Raw genomic sequence first — 12,486 nt, 5'->3', positions numbered from 1 at the left:
GTCCAGTTCTGGAGTCCCCATCATAAGAAGGCCATGGAGCTCCTGGACAAAGTCCAGGGGAGGGCCACAAAGATGATCAGAGGGTTGGAGCACCTCTGCTATGAAGACAGGCTGAGAGAGTTGGGGCTGTTCAGCCTGGAGAAGAGAAGGCTCTGAGGTGACCTTATGGTGGTTTTCCAGTACCTGAAAGGGCTTAAGGGCTTACAGGAAAGCTGAGGAGGGACTTTTGGCAGGGTCATGCAGGGATAGGACAAGGGGGAACAGTTTCTAAAAAAACCAGTAGGCTTAGATGAGACGTTAGTAAGAAATTATTTAGTGTGAGGGTGGTGAGACACTGGAACACGTTGCCCAGAGAAGTTGTGTATGCTTAATTCCCTGGAAGTGTTCAAGGCCAGGTTGGATGGGGCTTTGAGCAACCTGGTCTAGTAGAAGGTGTCCCTGCCCACACAAGGGCATTGGAACTAGATGATCTTTAAGGTCCCTTCCAACCAAAACCATTCTTTGATTCAATGATTTTTAGGAACAAAGTTAAAACATAAGCAAAAATTACTCATAGGCCATTTATTATAGCAGGTAGCATTATTTCCATCATTAAAGAACTTATTTGAAAATCACCTGTGCATGACATAGAAACGTGAAGGTACTGTTGAAGTAATCATTTTAGTTTTCAGGTTTGGGTGAGCAAATAAATCTGTGAATAGCTTAACTTACTGGTGATAGTTTTTTATACCACTTTAAAATTGTTTGAAGTAATATCAACACAAGAAGGATGAAAGCTCTGAATTTTACCACTTTCACTATTCATTCAGTGATTTCCCTCTGTCTCTGAGCAAGAGGCTGTGAGGTTGAGCAGACAGGAACTCAACCCCTTGGTCCCCTGTGATGTGAGAGTACATGAATGGTATTTACTGCTGTAATGGGAGGATGATGGTTTTGTGACATACCCAAGTGAGGTTAGCAGAGGTCAGCACTCAGTGATTCATGCACTCACTTCTGCAGCCCTAGACCTGTGCTGCCCTTAATCTATTACAAGGAATAAAGCTGTTCCCTGTGTGGATGGGGACAAAACCTTAAAGTGCTTGCTCTTTTTCTTGCCATGTGTCACATCATTAAACTTTTATTTAGAAACCATCCCACTGCACCAGCATCTTCACTCATGTGAAATGAAGTGGTCAGCCAATATTTAATGATTTTGACCTTTTATCTGGGAAAAGCAAACAAATGAAACCTGCCAGCAACAGCTACCTTACACTTAGTGTGCAGTGGGCTGTGCAACAAGAGTCATCGGTGCAGACATACAGCAAAGCTTCCTTTTAACTGGGAAAAGCAAGCTGCTTACCTGTCTAATCAAGTTTCTACATCATTCCATGATGGTTACCTATGTGTGTTGCCTTTAAATGACAGGAAAAACACTTTATAATGCTTCTATCAAAATATAACCTTCCCAGCAGAACAGCTTGCACACTTGAGTACCCGATGGTTCTGTAGGCAAAAGTTCTATTTGCCCTTGGCTAAGGAAATGGATCTGCTTTATGGTCCATTTTTGGCTCCAAGAGTGGATTGATACCTATCAAAAGAGCTGAGTTAGCATAATAAGATGTCTCTCCTCAGATCTTAAAACATGTAGTTTCATCTGATGCTCTGCAGGCCAACCCCAAAACATCCTCCAGTTTGAGTACTCAAGGACCAGCCCCTGCAATCCTGCAATAGATCCTTCATGACTTTTCTTGATCCAAGCTGCAATATCAGAGACCTTTCAGAGTTAGTGTGTGGCCACAGCTTGTTATATGTGCAGTAACAGAGGATGCTAGAGGCCATCTTTCTTTTCCATCACCTTGTGTCTTGCACATGGACTAATCTGATCACAGTGAGGAGCCAGTATCTTCACAGATCTGTGTTTCCATGAATGGGATTGTGAGGATGGAAAAGTTAGTCTCCTTCCATACACTATCTGTGCCAGTGACAGCAAGGAGAGATGTACTAAATCCCAAAAGGAGTGATGACATTCCTGGAAAAATGTTGGGTCAATCACCTATACAGGGAGTGTGTGGCTACATCATCAAATGAAAACCACCTCAAAATCCCCAGCTCCAGGAGCTCACTTTACCCTCATCCTGATCCCTCCTGGGGCAAGACCTGACTCCACCCCCATGTCCTTCCTCCCCCCTCCCTTTCCCTGTGGTCCCTCTGGTCTATGTTGGTAAGAGCCTCTGCAGGAGGAAACCACACAGCTTACACTAAACCATTATTTTCTTCTTTTTGTTTATTTGCATGCTCTTCCTATGAATATTTTGTAAAAACCACTGAAGACCTACTCATTCAATCCAGTTGTCATGTAGATTCCAAAGCCTAATTTTTCTTAATAGTTTGGTGCCTTTGACAAACTTTTCCCTGCCGGGGAAAATGCAAAGCCAGGGATTTCCTGGCATTTGACACAGGCTTTAGACCAGCAGTCTCTCTCTGCTGGTCCCCTTTACGTCCGTAGAGGACACATAATACTTCTGGGATAGAAAAATGTCACTAAAGATATAAACAGATATAAACTGTATGCACATCACTGTACGTGGCATATCGGTTGTTCCCTGAAAGATGTAACACTTTTTTTTTTGCAGTCTTTTATGTAGAAGCAGACAATTTGGTAGATTTTAGGACAGCTTTTCAGGGACATGTGAAATGCATAGGAAGTGTGATGATAATCAATATACCACACAGACTCTCCTGTGTGCATTCTTTTTATTACCAGCTCCACAGGAGCCTTTTGGAAGCAAGCAGTGTAATAAAAATTACTGTAATGGGGCATCCAGCAGAGACTAGGGCTCATGTTGAGAAAAAGCCTGCTGTGTGGCTGGATGGCTAAGTCAGATATTTACTTATAAGATCCAATAAAAGGATCAAAGGAAAAGATCAAAACATGACAGACTCAGAAGCATAACAACACAGCAGCATGGTAAAAGAGAAGCACTTTAATTCTTTGTATTTGCAACATTCTTAGGGAAAACATTGAAGGAAACTGCTGTTATTAGTCTGCAGCTACAAATAATTTCATATTTAATTCAAACCCAAAGAGGTCCAGCTCACAGTACCTGCCAGACTCAGATATAAGGAGTGGTCCTGAGCAGTCCATAAACCCCACCTCTTTTCCCCCTTAGAATGGGAAACAAAAGGTTATTTGTATTGCAAAGCTTTGGTCACTAATTATTTGTCAAACCTGGAAGGACAGTTTTCCATACAGCTGATAAAGGGAGTGAGGCTCCACCAAAGGGTTAAGTCCAATCTTAAGGGTCCTGGTCTCTACTGGTTCTGAGGAAGCCACTGACTATAGAGTAATTTTAGGAGCCTGGTTAATTTATTCAAGTGCTTATGGCTTGTTGGAGTGTGTCAATAATTACTATTTCTTCTTCCATGCCCGTGTATTCTCCCACCAATGCCAACCTATGAATACCATGTTTTGAACTAACAAGTGTTTGAGGACTGCCACTGAGAAAAATGCCGTGGGCTTTCTGCCTCACAGCTTCTCCAGAAGCAAGCACCTATATATATATAATAGACAGTACAAGAATCACAGAATCATAGAATCACTTAGGTTGGAAAAGACCTTCAAGATCATTGAGTCCAACCATTAAACCTACTCTACCAAGTCCAGCACTAAGCCATATTCCCAAGCACCACATCTAGACAACTTTTAAATACATCCAGGGTTGGTGACTCAACCGCCTCCCTGAGCAGCCTGTTCCAATATCTGACAACCCTTTCAGTGAAAAAGTTCTTTCTAATGCCTAGTCTAAACGTCCCCTGGTGCAGCTTGAGGCCATTTCCTCATGTTCTATCACCAGTTACTTGTGAGAAGGGACAAGTACCTACCTCTTTGCAATGTCCTTTCAGGTAGTTGTAGAGGGCAATGAGGTCTCCCCTCAGCCTCCTTTTCTGCAGACTAAACAGCCCCAGTTGCTCTTCATGAGACTTGTTCTCAAGGCCCTTCACCAGCTTCATTGCCCTTCTTTGGACACGCTCCAGCATCTTGATGTCTTTCTTGTATTGAGGTGCCCAACACTGGACACAGTATTTGAGGTGTGGCTTCACCAATGCTGAGTGGAGAGGGATGATCACTTCCCTGGTCCTGCTTGCCACACTATTCCTAATACAGGCCAGGATGCTATTGGCCTTCTTGGCAACCTGGGCACACTGCTTGCTCATATCCAGCTTCCTATCAATCAGAACCCTCAGGTCCCTTTCTGCTGCACAGCTTTCCAGCCACTCTTCCCCAAGCCTGTAGCATTGCCTGGGGTTGTTGTGACCTAAGTGCAGGACCTAGTACTTGGTCTTGTTGAACTTCATACAATTGACCTCAGCCCACCAATCTAGTCGGTCCAAGTCTCCCTGCAGAGCATCCCTAGCCTCAGGCAGATCAACACTCCCTCCCAACTGCATATGGTCTGCATACTTACTGACAGTGCATTCTATCTCCTCATATATGCAACAGTGATTTAATTACTTGACTCCAAAAACAAGAACATTGATCTGAGAAGAGTATTTCATATTCATTTAAACAACTGGATTTGAGAAAATCTGATTATTTTTTTTTTAATTGTATTATTCCAGTGGTTTTGTGAAAGAAATAATTTTCTTTCTGTGGTTCCCAGGCTGTTGCAGTTCCTGAGACATACATCTCCAGTGAAGTAGTACCTGACTTGATGACGTCAGCTATTTTCTTTGTGTTTCAGTTTGAAAACCCCTGGCAGTTGTTGAAATTCTGCTCTCAGAAACAGCCACCTGGCTTATTCCAGTTCAGTGATTTCACCACTTACAGCCAAGCAAATAGCTTAGAGTCTGCAGGCAACTTCCTCTCCCCATGCTGGGCAATGCTTACAGCCTGCTGGTTCATTTCTGGTTCTTGTCAGCTGAAGGAAAACCAAGGGCTCTTTGATGCAATTTTGACTGATGTTTGTGATCATGCTATTACAATTGACACTCTGTTTTGCTTTTAGAGAATCTTTTTTGGCGGACTGAATTAATAGAATCATAAAATCACAAAATAGTTTGGGTTGGAAAGGACCTTGAAGATCATCTGGTTCCAACTCTGATCTCCAGAGGTCCCTTCCAACCCCTACTATTCTGTGATTCTGTGAACTCCCCTGCCATGGGCAGGGACACACCCCACTATACCAGGTTGATCAAAGTCCCATCCAACCAAGCCTTGAACACTTCCAGGGAGGGGGCATTCTTGCAGAAAAAGCAGATATGGAGCTGCCTTATTTCAGACAAGTCTCTAGCAACATTATATAGCCAGAGAATTTAGTGACAGGCACTCTGCTCCCCAGCTCTTACCATATTAAGTCCAGGGCTAAGGAGAATAATGCAACAAAAGGCAAAAAAAACAGGAGAGTGGGAATTAGGATGTGATTTTCTCTTTTACTGATTTTAACAATAATAAATACAATTAATAGGGCAATAATTAACATAATCACTAGGTGTCTACTTGAAATAAAAAAATCAGCTTGGCTAGCTGACAGGACCAAAACCTTCAAACCAGAGTTCAGCTTTAGAGAAATTTCTATCCAGATGCAACTCTGTACTAGAAATGAAAATAATTTTCAGTAATGCAAGTCAGAGTTCTGGCCTGCTTCTGAATATTGTGCTGCATTGGAGAAATTCTACATAAAATACTCCCAGGGAAGTTCCACTTGCTGATGAGGTCTGAGATTGAGATTAGCTGTGGTTGGGACAAACACATCCCACTGATGCTGTCATTACCCTGGAGCCAGGCCTGGGAAGGCTGGTTCAATACCACGATGCTCACCCAACCTTAAGGCAACACGGTTAAAATCTTGGCCATATTGCAGACTCTCTGATGCCTCACAGACAAATAATTTAGTGGCACTGGTGTGCTTAGGAGCTCCACAATCCATGAATTATCTTCAAACTTGCTGAGGTTGCATCCTTGTCATTAGTGAAGATGTTATATAGTACTGGTTCCAGTATCAGCTCCTGTGGTGCACCACCAGTAACTGGTCTCCAGCTGGCCTGGAGAGGCTGAGGGAGCTGGAACTGTTCAGCCTGCAGAAAAGAAAGCTCAGGGGGGACCTCAGCAGGATATATACATACACAGATATGGGCAGGAAAACACAATTCTACAGATAGTTGTATGAGCTCAAAATGTGCCTATTGACTGCAAGACTAACAGGGAACTGTAGACAAAATTTTAAGATGTGTATTCTCTACAAAGGCCAAAACAGACAAAATACACAAATGTAATCAGAAAAGGATGCAATAAAACCACAGGGACATTGTCTGTGTTTCCCTGTGAGAGGCATTTTTTGCATTTGGGGACCGATTATACAAATTACATTAAAACTAATGGGAATTTCAGGACAGTTTTCTACATGGGATACTTATCCTCTCTGCGAAGTTTTAAAGACTCTTTATTACCCTCAGTTTAAAAATTAATAGTTTCTAGTTCTTTGGTCTGTATCTGTGCTGAGTTATATTAATATAAGAAGAGAATAATTGTATTCTTTGGTGTTGGTCTGTTGAGCTGTGGAGATTCCCCTGCAGCTGTGCTGCTGGTGTGAGTAGAGGATCTAACACTATGAGGTAAGAAGTTGGCTCCTTTCATTTCAATTAGCATGAGAGCTGTAGGAATCAATCACCATTTCTTCTCTTTTCCCTCTCCCTCTCCTTTTCCCTTTCCCTTTCCCTTTTTCCTTTCCTTTCCCATTTTCCTTTCCTTTCCTTTCCTTTCCTTTCCTTTCCTTTCCTTTCCTTTCCTTTCCTTTCCTTTCCTTTCCTTTCCTTTCCTTTCCTTTCCTTTCCTTTCCTTTCCTTTCCTTTCCTTTCCTTTCCTTTCCTTTCCTTTCCTTTCCTTTCCCTTTTCCCTGTCCCTTTTTCCCTTTTCCCTTTCCCCTTTCCCTTTCCCTTTTTTTCCTTTTCCTTTTCCATTTTCCCTGTCCCTTTTTCGTTTTTCCCTTTTCGTTTTTCCCTTTTCCTTTTTCCCTATTCCTTTTTCCCTATTCCTTTTTCCCTTTCCCCTTTCCCCTTTCCCTTTCCCTTTTTTTCCTTTTCCTTTTCCATTTTTCCTGCAGAGCTCTGAGTGTGCATTCCTTCCCTGGGAAAGACCTGAATCTGAAGACTCAGCCCTTCACATCATTACAGGCTTCCTGGAACTGCATTGTGTTTGGAGGATTGAGCCCTGAAGTAGGTACAATACTGCAGTGGATAAGAAACACAGAAATATGGGAAGAATTAGAGAAGGAAAACATTATGTATTCAAAACCCTCAGGTTGTTTTGAAAATCACATCCATGATTATTAGTGAATGTCAGTGACATAAATTCTTATTTACTAGGACATTGCTCATAAATATTATACCAGACATAGCAAGAATAGGCACAGGCATTTCCCAGTTAAAATAAGGAAGAGTGTCAACCAATATCAGAAGCTTGCTAATCAAAGTTTCAGATCTCATTTTTTAAAATGTAGGCTTTTGTGAATCTTCTCACTGTTGAAGTCGGAGAACAGTTTCCCTGGATGAAGTGTAGTAAATTTGGAAAGGTCAGTTTTTCATTTGGATGCTGATCAGAAATTCTGATTTACTACATGAAGATCTGACTAGTGAAGTTATTATTTTCCCCCCTTTGGATACAGATCAGATTACTAGATGTAGGTATCTCTGATGGACACGCACCTGTATATATATAGATGGGTATATATATTTTTTGATTATTCTGCTATAATGGAACCTTGCCAAATCACTGGCATTTGTGTTAATTATTGACCAATACAGCAGTACATAAATTGATAGAAAGTTCATCTTTTTATTGCAACCACTCCCAGATATCTTATTAATCACCCTGTTATGCTAAATGCTGAACAGCTGCTGGACAAATGGTGATACAAATCACATAATTTTTGTTAAAAAAACCCACAACGCAGACATAATGATATTCCACCTCTTTGCATAGTCAACATATGTTTGCTTCTTTTTACCTCAAATGATCTCTTCAGTAGTGAGGGGATAATAGAAGCTAATATCCTGGAGACAATAAATCTATGCTGTCCAATTCCTTGTGATATGCTACCAGAGTAACGATTGGGTTAAATTTTCATAGTATTTTCTGGGTCATTTGGAGCAGTGAATTGGAACCCTATAAATCCATATTACTAACATACCTGTCTCATTGAGAGCATTTGCTGCCTTGTGGTTTGTATAATAAAAATACTATTTTCCAAAGGTCATTGGTATCTGACATTTAATTAAGGATTGTTCTCAAACATGCTATTCAGAAAGTGGTTGCAAATGGAATTGTCTGTGGGATAGAGAGAGTTTGCTAACGTTGCAAAATTTTTCCACTTAAAAATCCAGACCACTAAAAAGCTATTCCATAATCATTGTAACATTGGACTGAAAAGAACCTAAAGTCACAGTATTTTATTACATCTTTGATAAAACCAGTTTCCTAGTTCAAAAGTCCTTTCTGCCTTGAAATGTTATTTTTTGTAAATATAAAAGCACTTGATTATTGAAAATAAAAGATCTCAGCATTGTCTGTTGTTTATAGGCTCAGGAAATACTGCTTTTCAATTAGAAATAAGAGCTTTATCATCAGAATAGGGTATTTTTTGCTGCCTCTCCAACACTATGTTAGTTTTTATATTTAATATATTTATGCCAGGCTGCTTTATGCAATTCTATACAGCTGTGCCATCTTGTGGTCTGCACAAAGCTTGTAATGTTTTGGAGCTTGGAGATTAATTAGAAGTGTAACAACTTGTCCTCTGCTCCAGGCAAGGCAGCACAAATCACTGGCAGCCCCTCTGCCACGGTCCAAGCACTCTGTTAAGCAGAGGATGCTTCACAGATGGTTACATACCCAAACCAAAGGTTTAGGTCTGCAGGGTCCTGGCTTGGTGAGTAGGGAGAGCAAGGGCTGTCGTGGTGGTAATGTACAGAGGTCATCATCTGGAATCTTGCGGTCTCAATAATTCATAGCACAAGGGTATGTAAGTTTTTCTACAAGGTCCTGTGTTTTTTCCAAAGCAGAGGATTAATAACCAGCCCTCTGCTGTCACAGTCCAGCTTAGGCTGTGGATCTGAATGTTCCTTATTGTGGCCTTGTTGCTCTTTCTGTTGCCATTCTTTTTGCACCTTGTTTTAAGGAGATGGGTCTCCAGAGCCCAGACAGATTTAATTCCAGTTTCACTTATAACTCCAGAGCACAGAAATTGCTTATTTTGGTGTAGGACTGGCCTTTTAATTCCAGCATTTATAACCTGTGCTTAGAGAGCAGATTCTACCGCTGAGAGGAAAAGAGGTGGTTTTACTTACTGCCATGCAATTTGGTATTCCTTGAGCTTCTATGTGTCCAGCTGCCAATTAGAAATGGCTTCTTCTGGCTTCTTTTTCCTGCTGCACGATAGCAGCGCTCAAGTTGGCCCTTTTATATGCTGATTAGCTACTGTCCTAAAATTGAGTATGGTTTTATCTGCCTCTACTGAGCGACAACATTCTCATGGATAGTTAATTTTTTTTTCTTGTTTTCCAGCCTAAACATACTTATGCACTGTTAATTCCCATGTATTACTGTGTGAAATAAAAAGCCCTTTTCTTTCCCTGAGTTCTGAGCTTGATAGCTTTACAGAGAATAATCACTACTTCTTTCAGCCATGATTTTGCTAGACTACCTGAGTGAAACTCTTTAGTGTTCCTCTCATCAAAAGAAGCTGTCAGTTCCCCCATCACATCTGCCTTCTCTGCACTGGTTCATATTTACTCCTGCTTCTCAAAGTAAGGGACAAGGATTTTAAGCCATTTTACTGAATGAGCTCACAAGGAAAATGTCATCATATGTTTCCTCCTTGTTTCTAGAAATAGCTCAGACAATACTTTCTACATACCTTGGCTGCTTTGGAAAGAAGTCCTTGGTCCATCATCTCCCCAGATGACAAACTCCCAGTCTGTAACACAACCCTTATTGCAGGTCCAAAGGATGTGCTCTTATAATGTATTTGATGAATGCTCATCACACTGATGTAACTTCATGCCCTAAGATACTCTAATTCCTCCTGAATGGTATTGCTGTCTACTGCTTTGTCACATCTACAATTTATCTAAAAAAATATTTAAAAATAAGGTTACAAATGATAGCGCTGTGTTCATTATTTGCTCCCAACCAACACCCAACACAGGAACCTATTTTCTTTACCAGTTGAAAGATGACCTGGCAATGCTATCAACTGGACTGGAGTCCAGAAGGTCCTGTGGTGTTTGTGTGGCCCTGTGGAGCTTTTCTGAAAATGTCCATGCTCAAGAAAAGTGGAAGGCATCACCATCCCTGCACTTGATAGGTACTGAAGCTCTCCCTGCAGCACATACTTGCAGCCCAAGTGAAGATATCCCAAAGAGGAAGGGAAGGAGCTTACAACATGAGCTTCCACCAGCTGAGTGATGCAGCTCAGGCTCCAGGGCAGTGCTGCATTAATTTGATGATCAGTCCTGGTGCATCTAGTTAAAAAAACTCTCTGGAACTTACAGTGTTGGAGGAGGAGGAACAACATTGTCAGTACTGTTACAGAAGATGACTGAACATACAAAAAATCCTTGGGGATCTCTACTAATATCCTTCCAGTATAGTAATTTTCCTTTTAAGAGAATCAGATTGTCATCTGCCCTATTCCAAACCTCATGCACTTTTATAGTTCTTTTACGAGTTCTTTTCTCGCTCATTTAACAGATACAGTCCCAAGTGGCAGCACATTAAATGTTTTCTTGAAGTTCAGAAAGATGAGATCTGCATTTCCTACTCAGATCTGTTAGCACATCAAAGAAGCTTAGTCTGGCATGATCTACCATTGGTAAACACATGCTGCCTTTGATCTCATTTTCTATTAACATCTGTGAGCTAAAATTATAAGAGATGTGCAGTGTTGCTAAATAGAAATCGGAGTTCCCACGACTCTAATTTTTACTTCTGCTTTAATGGCTTCCTTTTATTCCCTTCACTTCTGCTTTAACATCAATGTGAGTGTAAAGAAATTTACATATCATGCTCCTGAAAAAAGGGAGATCAACAGCTGGGCTTGCTGAATTCCATTAATCTACAGAGAAGGTACAGCACAGGCAGAGCATGGATCCTACCGTCAAGTCTCTGAATAGCATGTGGCTCTCAGGTTTTTATTTTAAATAACCTACTCCTGTCTTAAATCTGTTATTTTCCTATTCTTACCTGCTGCAATTTTGCTGTAGAAAGAATACAAACCCATATTGTTTTCAGCTTTCGAGCAAAATGACCCAGGCTGCAGGCACGTGTTGGCTCCTGCCTGAACTCTAACCTGCCATGGAAGGAGGGTCCCTCCTTTAATTTAGATTTTTTTTTTCCCACTGCAACCTAACGCTGTCTAACCAAAAGCTCTAAGGGACTTTTCTTCTAACTAAAGTGCTAGAACAGTATATTTATGCAAACATGCCTTCTTCTCGCTCTCAGACAGAGTTGGTTGAATAGAGTAATCATACTTGAATTATCTTTCCAGCTATGAAATTTTTTCCTCAGAACTAAACAAATAAATCATCAAACATACTTGGGAATTATGCATTTGACAAAAGTTGTAATATATTAAAATGACATTGACAAATACTCAGATCACTCTCCCTTAAAATGAACAGGAGCAGGAAATCTATGCTACCTTTTCAGGAAACAGAGTTTATAAATTTCTAATTTATATTTGAAGCATAAACATGGTGCCTGTATTAATTTTAACTCATTTTGAGCTTTATGGTTAAAGGAAAATCAGAACTGTAATTTGATGAAACAGCATAAAGGTGGTTTAAACAATATAACTTTGTTTTATAGGCTTTGTCATTTCCAGAGAGTTTCTGAAACTGAATTCTTTAGAAATCCTGAACCTTACCTACCAAATCATTCAAACAGGAGATTTAAAGCTGTGCAAAGCTAGTCTCCTCTTCCACTCTGCATGTTATTCGCAACTCTGTTTAGTGTCTAGGAAGCTCTGTTGCATGGAGAGGTTTACCAGTCATGTCTGGTTCCTACCTTATGGCATTTTATTCCCCTTCATTTTGCATTTGAATTTCTACAACTTAAAGGATATGAACAGGTTAGATCAGAGCTGCAGGCAAAATCCATCTGCACAAAGAGCATTGCCCACACTAAGCCTCTCTCATGGATAAGAATTTGGGAGTGAACAAGGGTTAGCAGTCTTTGTGGTATGTTTGATTAAACCAGAAAAGCAGTTAACAGAATGATGACCTAAGATACCCACTACTGGACTATCAAACAGTTTCTATAAACCACAAATTAAAGGAGAGAAAATGCTCACACAAAGAGCACCCTCCCCTGAACGTGTACTGTTTGCAGAAGATGGCACACTTTGTTGGATGCACCTCTACCCTTGGTATCACAGAATCACAGAATGCCAGGTTAGAAGGATCATCTGGTCCAACATTTCCAGGTAGGAACATGGCTTAGATGAGAGCCCT

This window comes from Apus apus, chromosome 2 (genome assembly GCF_020740795.1).
Source record: "Apus apus isolate bApuApu2 chromosome 2, bApuApu2.pri.cur, whole genome shotgun sequence".
In the NCBI taxonomy this organism is placed as follows: Eukaryota; Metazoa; Chordata; class Aves; order Apodiformes; family Apodidae; genus Apus; species Apus apus.
This window is presented reverse-complemented; position numbering follows the sequence as displayed.